The sequence below is a fragment of the Cryptomeria japonica genome, chromosome 4 (genome assembly GCF_030272615.1).
Source record: "Cryptomeria japonica chromosome 4, Sugi_1.0, whole genome shotgun sequence".
Classification (NCBI taxonomy): Eukaryota; Viridiplantae; Streptophyta; class Pinopsida; order Cupressales; family Cupressaceae; genus Cryptomeria; species Cryptomeria japonica.
The window spans coordinates 430,704,554-430,717,198 of NC_081408.1; positions in this window are offsets into that span (position 1 = coordinate 430,704,554).

A 12,645-nucleotide genomic window follows, 5' to 3' on the forward strand; every position below is an offset into this window, starting at 1 on the left:
AATGCTTCCCAAATATGCATCATTGACACACTTAAGCAGTGTGTTGTTAGAAGGCTAATCGGCTGAAGGGAAAACAAAGTAGTCAATCAGTCAGTCAAGCACCCAATAGATATTGAGATCAGTTTCTTCATACTGGCAGATGAAATGATGATGCATTCACAAGATGTGACTCAGATTGAAATTTATTAGTCTTATGCACGACTGCAACAATCTGGACAGACAGGTGATCAGTCTAATTGATGATCAGTAACCGGTGGCAAAAGGTGAAGAGTTACACCGGTGAACCGGTGATACAGGTTGAAGGATGATATGTTCCGAGAATCTCAGAGCAGTGGCCGATAAGTTGGATGTGATGACCAAAGGTGATTCAGTCATGAAATAAATAGATAGTGAAGTCTACTACACTTAACAATCAGTTAAGGTGATATTTGTGCGGATTTTCCAGTTCGCATTAAAAAGACATAACACAACTCAAAGGTTGGTGAAATTATGAGTTGCAAAGGCTTTTAAGGATGAGTCATTGGTGATATTGATGGAGAGTGCACACAGAAAGTGCGGGAAGGTTTGGAAAGTTTTGAATTTGAAATCTACTGAGTTTTCTATAAAGGTTTCTGGCAAAAACCAAAAGGTTTGATCATAAAAATTGCAAAAGTACAATTCTAAGGAGAGGTGATCCAGCAAGATGAGAAGAGGGCAGAACTGCTAAGTGAATGGCAAAGTGGTGAAGAGAGTATGTATAGATCAGATAGTGTGAAAAGCAGAGAAAGAATGCTGAGCACCAAAAGAGTGCACAACAAGTGTGATGCAGAGAATCAGTAGAGTGCAGAGAAAGTGTAACCAGTGGTCAAACTGAAGAGTTTCATTTGGATTTGATTAAGCTAAGAGTAGCTATTATAGCAAATAACTCTCTATATTATTTTCTAATAAATACAATAGTAAAATCCCTCAATCAGGTGGACTTTAACAGGCCCCTTTGTAAAATCCCTTAACCGGGTGACATCTCAAATGATGATCCTAAGTCCTTTAACAAGGCTACCTCTAACAGGGTAAAAGTTCTAACAGGCCTGAAAGAAAATCCCTTAACTGGGTGGCACCTAATAGTATCTTTGTAATATCCTAATAGGGATGGCTCCTCATTGGGCATACTCTAAAAGAGTGCAGATTTTGTGAGTTTCTTCTCACACTGTGGTTTTCTCCCATTTGGGTTTCCATGTGTTAAATCTTGATTATCTTGTGTGTTACAACTTTTTGTGTGCATGTTTCTTATCAATATTGCTTATACTAATAAGTGTTAAGTTTGAATAAGAATTTTTTATTAAGGTTAAAATTTGTTAAAAATCGTATAGTGTTGATTCACCCCTCCCCTCTCAGCATTGGTTGGGATTAACAAAATGGTCACAAAAGAGAAATAAAATAGAGAGAGATAGAGGATCTATGGTGCTAATGCAGGTAGTCTAGCATGACATCCACCTCTAGATCTTGTTGATCACTATTTCGGGAAGGCGGGAAACATGACAGAAGAGCGACATCGATCATAACAAATGGAGCTATCACAAGATCCAAACAAGGACTATGCTCATGTGCTAAGTCACTTTGTTCGATTATAGGAGCTAGGAATAAGGCTTTTGAAAATTTTGCAGATAAATGTTTGCCAATATCAATATATTCATATTCATATTTACTATAAGAAGCATTAGGAGTTGTATTGCCATCATGAATAACATTTTCACCTATGTCTTCATCAAGATTTATAAAAAGAGGAGTTCTAACATGAATAGAAGTAAAACCATCACATGTTTTCTGCAACTTACGATTTGGAGATTTAGGTTCAACATTCGTCTGAGGAGAAAATGGAATCATGTCAACTATTGTTGTTTTGGGATATTGAATAGTTTGAGAAACAACTTCACGAGCTCTAGAACAACGTTTTCATTGGTGATCTCTCGCACAACAATTTCATCGAGTCTTAGCGGAAGGCTGAGAAGAAGGAGGAATATTTATGAAAGGAGGAATATTTGTTGAAGGAGAAATATTCTCATATTTGGTAGTTGGAGGTTTAGGTTGAGGTCTCTTAGGTTGAACAAGAGGAGAGGCAAGTCTCTTCTCTCTATAAGAGAAAGGAGGTGAAACTGCACCATATAAAGGATAAATGTTCAATGTAGGAAGGAGATCAAGTCCATCATGAGGAGGAGGTATAGGTCTAACCTTAGGAGGAATATTATTGTTATTCTTAGAAGAAGGCATAGTTTCATCCATAGGAATAGGTTGGGAATATTCCTTAGGAGGAAGATTAGTTCTATCTGTTAGAGGAATAATTTCATCTTCAAGAATGATGGGAATATCAAGTGTTGGATCTATAGGTTGTCTTAAGGATAAGATCATATCTCTCTTCCATTTCTGATAAGATTGAAAGAGAGTATCACTTCTAGATGGAAGAGATTGAAATTGTTGAGGCCAAAAGTAATCAATAGGAACACCTAGGCTTCTTTTGGCTAGTCGAATTAAGCTATGGTTAACACTTATGATTTCTCCATTGTGGGGAAATTTCAAACACTTATGGATTGGAGAGGCAATAACCTTCATGGAAGATAGCCAAGGGTAGCCTAACTTCACATGAAATTGTTCAGATGAAGGAATGACAAAAAAATTGACAACTATAGATTTAGTGTGAACCTCAATAGGGAGTGTGATAGAACTAATGGTAGGACAATAAAATCCATCAAATAACTTAATGACCACATTAGTCTCGTCATAGATTGGTTTATCCAAACGTAAAGTGAAAAGATATTGATGAATACTAAGAGGGGGGGGGTGAATTAGTATACAGAAAATTACTGTACTTTAAACTCTTAAACAGTTTAGCAGATAACCAGTATAACAGATTCACTAATAAACTAGTAAAGATAAATGCAAACCAAATGGGAAATAAAGAATTCACCCACAAGAGAAAAATCACCATAACACAAGATATTTGACGTGGAAACCCAAATGGGAAAAACCACGGTGAGCATAAACTCACAAGTAACTATTTGTAGAATAGAAACTAGACCAGTTAAGGTCAGATCGGTTAAGGTCATACAATGTTCTTCACCAGAACAGATCCTGTTAGGAATCTAGATCTCTATTAGGAGATAAGTCCAATTAAGGACTACCTTGTGAGAGGATTTCAGATCCACAATTGTGAACCACCTTGTTAGATTATTTACAAAGGCTTTGCTAGGCCTACTCGGTTAAGGGATTCAGACTTGTCGAAGATGTGAGTAATCAACAAGTGAGTGATCTAGATACTAGCACAGTATGCTTGGTTAGATCCTGGATAGCTCATTGTTAATGCATTTCAGCATTACTTTAGTCTTCAATATCTCCACACTCTAACTCTTCACACATACCTAATCTTCTCTGCAAAGATCGCACATAACCTTATCACAGTTCTCATACATCATCCATTCAAAACCCTAGACATGATATCCTTTATAAAGGAATCTGATTTCATGTCGGTCCAATAGTATTAGACTACAAGTTCCTAGGTTCAGTGCATCTAGACACATTTGGTAACATGACACAAGATCACCACCAAAGTTTTGGTGGATGATAACTCATCACACATTATAGAAATACCAGTTGGTAACTCATCACAGAGTAATACCGGTTAATACAATATACCAATTACTGGTTGTCAAAAATGAAGATTGGAAAATGTTAACTATCACTTTCCTCCTTGGTACCGCTTGATATCTTCAAACTGCTTGAGGTCTTCATACCGCTTGGGTCTTCAGTCAATCTGTGACTGGTAAACATCTTCTGTAAAACACCGATAGTCTAAAGACTATAATACACAATACCGGTTGGAGCAATTACCGGTTGAGCATAACTCATACATAAAGAAAGTGTGTGTCCATCAATGACAATCAAGACATCATCAAAATGCCAACAACATCCCCCTTTGGCATTGATGGCAACACTTAGAATTTTTTTTGACATCTAAGTGTTTTTACAACAAAGATTGCCATAATCAAAATTACTCCCCCTAAGCATATACACTATCCCTTTTTGCAGAAATTACAATATACACTACTCCCAAAATTAAAGTATATAGGAAATGGTAACATTCACCAAAATTTTAATGTACTACTCCCCCTTTGCCAATGATGACAAAGTAATGCAGAATAACCCCTGTTTCTCATTATCATTAAAAATAGAGTAAATGTTTATGACAATAAGGAATGAAACTTATCAAAAATAGATTTAAAGTTCTGCATAAAAGTTTTCATGGCTAATGTCCATGACTCAAGAAATGAAGTATAAATCTCACTTTCCATTTTCATTTGGAATACCAGTTCTTCCATTGCATCAATGGTACTCATCTCTTGAGTTACCGTGATGGTTTCCAGATTGAGAAAACATTTATGAAGAATCTGCAGTCTAGGAAATAAGAGTAGTTGTAGCTCCTGCAAATCTTTAGACTGGTTGGTGATCTCTAAGTCCATCTTGGCAGTCTGAAGCTGATAGTGATGAACCGATTGCCCATATGTAGTGAATGAATCATATGGCATGTTGAAATTGCTAGGGTAGCTCCGATTTGAGTTGAGCTTTCTGTTTAAGCACATCATCACAAAATAGATGGGGTTGGCAGATTTTACTCAACAGTAATTTACCTTCACCCATTGCAACACTGATATCATTCTATTGTTTCAGTAGTTATGTCTGGAGCTCATTCATTTTATTGACTAAGGCAGCATTGAGTGCCTTTTCATGGTTCTTCTTTGTAGTGGCTTTAGTAGCATCTTCTAAGAATTGTACCTAATCCTCCACTATGGTACAAAGAAGTTTAAGCTTGGAAAGAGAGGAATCGGTACTGGGGAGGTTAGTTCCGGGAATCAGACTGGTAAGGGTGTCCACCGCAGTTTGTATGACATCCCTTTCCTTCTTCCTTTGCAACTCTTCCAGTCTTTCCCATGCCAGTTTGAGGCCTCGCAGTAGCTCGAACTCATCTGTTGATTGCAGATCAATCAGACTGGTGGTGTCCACCAGTTTGGCTTGACAATCGGTTGCCTTGGGAGTCTCCACTTGTTTGGTTTTCTCTGCTTCCTTCTCCTTTGCTTCTCTTTTCTTTTCCTCTTCTTTCTTCTTTTGCTCCTCTTCTTGTTTCTTCTTCAGTTCTTCCTTCTTCTTGTCTTCTTCTTTCTTTTTCTTCTCTTCCTCCTTCTTCTTCTCTTCATCCTTCCGCTCTTCTACTTCTTTCTTCTTCTCTTCTTCTTTTCTCTTCTCCTCTTCTTTTCTCTTCTCCTCTTCTATTTTATTCTCTTCTTCTTGTTTCATCTTCTCTTCTTTGTGTTTCCTCTTCTCTTCTTCTTTCCTTTTCTATTCATCTTTCCTCTTTATTTCCTCTTCCCTTGCTTTTTTCGCTTGCTCTTTCTCTGCTTTCTCAACCTTTTCCTTGTCCTGTTTCTCTCTTTTTTCTTTGTCTCTGTCCTGTTTTTCTTTCTCTATGTTAGGAGAGACATCCCCAACATATAATGCATCGACATCAATGGGATCATTTTGCTCTGTCACTCTTTCCCCTTCACTATTAAATGCCTCATCCAGTTTGCCAGATGGTAGGCTAGGTTCTTGTTCAGCCTTCAGATTGGCCTCAAACACTTGGTGTAGCCTGACAACAACTTTAGCATGGAGATGAGTATCCTTCTCCACTTCAGAAGCTTTACCTTCTAGTAGCCTAAGTCTTCTTCTTCTCATGAAGAAGAGGCCTTTTTTCTTATCCATTACAAATAATTCAGAAATAGAGGCATCGGGAAAGTATTGTGCAAAGACTTTCTCCCTTATTTCCTGTTCCTTTTCAATGGTAATGTGCCATTTATTGTCCAAAGAATTGTATAAAGAATTAGGTGTCACCGATCTAATTTTTGATGGTGACCGGTCATTGACACACAAATATTTGATAACTTCCTGCTCTACTTCTTTCTCATTATCAGTAAAATCATCAAAATACTCTTTTAAATCATCAAGCACCTTCCTCTTAATATTCTTAATAGTCCTCTGATAATGTGTCATTGGCTTGTAAGAGGAAATATCTATATTTACTGGTGCAGAGGTTGCAGGAACATTACCGGTAGATTTTGCTTTCTTGCTTGTTTGCCTTGTCTTCTTTGGTTGGATTTCCGGTTCAGTATCTTCTGACTCCGGTGAGCTGGTTTTGGTTTTCCGCTTCCTCTCAAAGACTTTAGCAGGAATAACCTCAGGTTTCTTCTTAGCAGGTTACCGCTTGGTCACTTTTGGACTGGCAGAGGTAACTGGTGTAGATACCGATGGCACTGCTTTATCCTTTTTCTATTTTGGTTCTTCAACCAGTGTGACCCTCTCTAAGTATGTACCGGTTCTCTTTTTCTTCCCATCTAATGGTGAGGCAAGCAGGGTAGAGGCATACCCGATCAACATATCATAGATCACTTCATACCCCATTGGTTCAACTACTTCCTTTCTCGGTTCCACCACTTCCATTATGCATTCATCTACCTTTATTGTGAAGCAGATGTCATCTTCATATTTCTTCACAATATCACCAGATATCTTCATTCTCTCGCTCATTTTCTGCTTGAATTCATCAAAATACTTGTTAAGAACCTCAGGATATCTGATTCCCACTGCTTGAAGACTTTCCCTAATTTTCTTGGAAACCGGTTGGTCTGCAGACCATTGAACCTCACCTACTCTAGGGAAATAGCCTTGAAAGTAGAAGAATAGCTTGACCAGAAGTTGTCCAAACCTGAACCTTAGAGTATTGTCTTGTTTGATGGACTTCAGATTCAATAGCAATTGCTTCTCCAAATAGGTACATAAGTCAAATGTGGTGATCTCCTTGATCATTCTATAAGTGGCATTCACCACAGCAGTAGGGACAAAATTCATTCTGCTAGCGTAGAATATCCGGTATCCAATCACCATGCAAGCATACTTCACCAGATCATCTTTGATGGTGTTGATAGTCATCACCTGTTGGTCACTCATAGAACTGGTGTGCTTAGTCATTTCAGTCTTGGTGACCTTCCTTAGAGCTGGCACCTCTCCAATGTTACAGAAACTGGTGACGGCATGAATTTCCTCTGGTGTGATGTCATGCGTGCACTCAAGGTACATCTTATCACCATGCACTTTGCTAAGGATGATGCAAATGTGATCTTCTATGAATTCCTCTAGAAAATACACCGTATTATGTAGTTTCATCTTCTCTAGGATGCTATACTCTAGTTTGATTTTCTTGTCATCCCCATAGAACAGACCTAGCTGGGAATGAATCACTAGGGATCCTAGGTCTACCAATTTACAATCAATATATCCTAAAATATCTTCCTCAACTATAACTCTGGCAGGTATCTAGGATAGGGCATTGTATTTCATCTTCTTTTGAATAAATTCAGCTAAATCTACAGGTGCACTAGAACTAGAGTGCGTTGTAGATGCCATGATAAGAAAGAAATTTGAGAAATACCTTCACACTCTAGAATTTAGGGTTTTCCAATGTCGTGCACAACACACTACTTCAGTTGCTGGATTACCGCTTGGTGTTCTTCACTTGATAGATTGAAAATGATATCTGGAATCCTCTGCAAGATTTTGAATTCACTTTGAATCACTAGACAAATCGCTCTTTGTCACTCTGCACTTGAAAATTCTTCGCTCAAAAATAGATAAGTGAAAATGACAACCAAAATCCTTTTAAACAGAGTTTTCACCTACCATAATAAATGCATCACCGTTAGGGAATAAACCCTAATTTTTCCTTTTACCACTTCAAATCTTCTGCCGATTGACAGGTAGCATATATCAGTTAAGGTCTTTACCAATATAAATTGGGGGTTCGAAACATTTCACCGATATGTTCCCCCTAAGATTTTTGAAGCTTAGTTTGTTGGTTTAGAGACTTCCACACTAGGTGTAGAAACCGGTTCATCCTGTGACACTTCTTCTGGTTTCTTTTTCCATGTTTTATTCATTCCTACTTGAACGGTTTCAACATCAATCTTCCCTTCAAGATTGATCGATATATCATCCAATAGATTCTTTCTCAGTCTGCAAGTTCTGGCAATGTGATCCGGTTTGTTGCAATGATAGCATACCATTCCATATGTTCTCCATGGTCCATTATTCATACTACCATTCTTCCTTCTGCATGTTGCAGTAGTGTGACCACTACCACGATAGATCAAATAGGTTACTCTCCAACCAGTTGCTGCTTGATAGCCACCTGACCGATGGTCATAGGTATTGTACCAATTGGGATTCTGGTTCATAGAGGGTTCCGGAATAACTCCTTGAGTCCTTGGAGGGTATCTCCCAGTGTTGTGCAAAATAGACCTGCATTCAAATGCTCTATGCCCAAACTTGTTGCATGCATAACAGTTACCATTGAATCTATTGGATCTAGGCTTATTGTTTAGAAAATAAGGAAAATTGTTGTAGGCCTTGCTTCTACACACATTAGCAATATGTCCTTCTTTGAGACAATTAAAGAAAATAGGTTTAAACTTTTGCTTACCTTCCTCATACCCAGAGAATCCAAGTCCAGTGGTATTCTTTACCGGTTTTGCTGATTCTAGCTTTTGCTCTAGTTTAATGGTACTTTGATTGAATTTGGCAAGTATCTCCTTTGACTCAGTAAGTTCCTTGGAAATAGCGGCATTGGATTCCATCAAGGTTGCATTCTCAAAAATAGCCATGTTTAGTTCACCTTGCATTTCTTCTTTTTCCACTTTACTCTCTTGGAGATGAGTGGTAAGGGCACTGATTTCTTACTTCAGCTTGGAGATCTCATGATCTTTGTCTTTTACTAGATCTTCAGCTTTCCTTCGGTTCTCAAGCTCTTGACACATTTTGAAGTCAGTCCTTCCAACTCCTTTCTGAGATTGGCTTTAGATTCATTCAGTTTTTTAACTTCTTCAACTAGGGCATCCATGTCAGCTTCTTCAGAAGAGCTATTTTCAGTAAGTTCCATCATTTTCTTAGCACACTCTCTTCTTTTGGCCAAAGAGGCTTTATACTTGACTTTGAGTTCATCATAGGCTCTCTCAGTCTGAGTGAGATGATGAGTAAGTTCCCTCATAGTGTATTCCCCCATATCTCCTTCCAAGTGGTTAGACTTATAGAAAGGTTGGATTTGATACCAATTGGTGAATACTAAGGGGGGGGTGAATTAGTATACCAAAAATTACTATACTTAAACTCTTAAACAATTTAGTAGATAACTGGTATAACAGATTCACTAATAAACCAGTTAAGATAAATGCAAACCAAATGGCAAATAAAGAATTCACCCACAAGAGCACAATCACCATAACACAAGATATCTGATGTGGAAACCCAAATGGGAAAAACCACGGTGAGTAGAAACTCACAAGTAACTATCTACAGAATAGAAACCAGACCGGTTAAGGTCATACAATGTTCTTCACCAGAATAGATCTTGTTAGGAATCTAGATCTCTGTTAGGAGATAAGTCCTATTAAGGACTACCTTGTGAGAGGATTTCAAATCCACAGTTGTGAACCACCTTGTTAGAGGATTTACAAAGGATTTGCTAGGCCTACCTGGTTAAGGGTTTTAGACTTGTCGAAGATGTGAGTAATCAACAAGTGAGTGATCTAGATACTAGCACAGTATGCTTGGTTAGATCCTTGATAGCTCATTGCTAGTGCATTTCAGCATTACTTCAGTCTTCAATATCTCCACACTCTAACTCTTCACATATACCTAATCTTCTCTGTAAAGATCTCACATAACCTTATCACACTTCTCATACATCATCCATTAAAAACCCTACACATGATGTCCTTTATAAAGGAATCTGATTTCATGTCGGGCCAATATGATTAGACTATAAGTTCCTAGGTTCAGTGCATCTGGACACATTTGGTAACATGACACAAGATCATGGCCAAAGTGTTTGTGGATGATAACTCATCACACATTACAGAAATATCGGTTGGTAACTCATCATAGAGTAATACCGGTTAATACAATATACCGATTACTGGTTGTCAAAAATGAAGACTGGAAAATGTTAACTACCGCTTTGCTCCTTGGTACCACTTGAGATCTTCGAACCGCTTGAGGTCTTCATACCACTTAGGTTTTCAATCTATGACCAGTAAACATCTTTTGCAAAACACCTATCATCTAAAGACTATAATACACAATACCGGTTGGAGCAATTACCGGTTGAGAATAACTCATACATAAAGAGAGTGTGTGTCCATCAATGACAATCAAGACATCATCAAAATGCCAACAGATACTCTTCAGTGATGAAATTAACTATGCAAGAGGGATTGATAAGGACACCATGATAAGATTTATCTTGAATCTTTGCAACTATGTATAAAGGTCCATCGGGTGCTCTAATGGTCTCACTAGGTTCAAATGTGATACATGAATCCTTAGGTGTTTCTTGTTGCTCTACCATATTCACCAAATTTGGAGCCGTGGTAATAAGATTAGAGGGAGAGAAAGAGTTATGTTTAGCTTCAATCACATCAGAGGTATGAGAGGCTAAATGATCAGTAAAGATTTTGATTAGGAGGAGCTACTGATTTGTTTTCTTTATCATTCACATTTGCCACAAATATAGTATTATTATCAATCAGGTGTTGAATTTTACTTTTTAATGCAAAAAATTTCTCAGTATCATGACCAGGTTGACGATGAAATTGACAAAAAGAATTATTATTAAAGTAAAGTGAGGTTTCCTTAGAAGGGTCAATTGGTTTTATTGTAGGAAGGTTGATAACTGACTTACAATAAGGATTATACTAATCCAATGACTTGTACTATTTTACAATAGCATCTTCAATACCAGAATCAGTACCGGTTCCTGCTCTATTCTTTACATATACTCTTGACCTATATTTTGCACATTAGGTCTACCTAATAATTTTCTTTATGCTCCTTATCATCCTTCTTCGAACGTCTATAATGATCTCCTTTATATACAAGAGTCATTTTACAATTTGCCAAGTCGGCTTACAATAATAAACAAAATATTACATAACAAAAATCCTGTTGGCCTCTGTGTCAGTATACATGTTTTCTTTTGTGTTGGTGTCGGTGTCCTAAGTAATCTTTTGATGTTGGTGCACTAACTTGCCTGTGTTATACTTTGCCGGTATGATGTCTTGCTGGTGCCATAGGATTGCAAGGTTGCTTGTGTAATTATTTGCCGATATGATGTCTTGCCGGTGCCATAGGATTGCAAGGTTGCCTGTGTAATGCTTTGCCGGTATAATGTCTTGCCGGTGCCATAGGATTGCAAGGTTGCCATCAATGACAAAACCTTCAATCACATACAATGTCTCATTGGAGTGTCCATATGCCAACAATCTCCCCCTTTGGCATTGATGGCAACACTCATGAGAAATTTCAAAAAGTGTCCAAAATGTGTAGTTAAAAAAAATGTTACCAAAAGTGTTTACCAAAAATGTGAGAGCTCCCCCTAAGCATATGATTCCTGTATTTTGAATTTTCTCATCCCACTACTCCCCCTTTGGCATCAATGACAAAGGTTGTCAAGATGTCAGTAGAGTTTGTAGTTTCATCTATCCATATCCTTAACCTTGTAGCTGGGTAGTTATTATCTGAAAAAGATCTCCCAAAATTAAGTTTAAACTATCCATAAACTTCTTACTATCTTTTATTGTTGTCTCAGTTCTCTTCACTGTACCAGTGAGATGCTGCAAATGTTCTGCCGGTGTTTTGCTTCCCTGTGTTAGTGCCTTTGAAATTTCCTTCCGTAGAGATGCTAAATAGTCCAATCTTGGATTCAGTTTAGATCTCAAATGTTTTTCCTTGTTTATTATTCTCTCTTTCTCTCTTTCTAGTTTGAGTAATTCTTCCTCAAAATTTGCTATCTTCTCTTCAAAAACTGATAATGAATCAGGTGAGTTGACAAAATTGTCTGCAAGCTTATTTATCTCATCCTGTGCCTTGCTTATTTTCTTGTCAATATCTACAGTCAAAAAGTTTGTTTTACATGTATCTTTATATAGAATTTTGTATTCTTTCAACAAACTACATAGTTTCGGTAGAAGTGTGTCAAAATCTTTGTTACACTTCTTTATTTCCTCATCAAAGAATTTTTGTTTCTCTTTCTCTACCTTATCCTTTACTGATTCTTCCTTTATTTTCTCAATGTTTTCAGAAATATATTTACACAATGTATCCAATTGTCCTAAAGAATCTTTATTATCTATATTACAGTTTGGAGCTATTACTTTCAAAATTGGTATGGAATCATCAATTGCGTTGTAAGCCTGTGAGCTGCAGTCAATTTTTTGCTTCATAGAATCAAGTAATACCTCAGTCACATTTGTTGACTTGAATACTGATGATGATCCAACAATTTGAGTACCGGTGGAAGTAACCATGCTTGTATTGACCTCTGGTAGGTCAGTTTGTGTCTGCATTTCTTTTAGCACTAGTTTTCCTACTTCACTATTTATCGGTGGCATTGTTTCCTTGTGTACCTATTTTGGAGCCTTTAGCTCTGTTGGTTTCTCTGTATGTTGCATTGTCTCTGTCTGTGCCTCAGATTCTACCTTTTTCTCTATATTTTGTGCCAGTTTCTCTATTTCCCCTGCTACCGGAGGCTCATTAGCC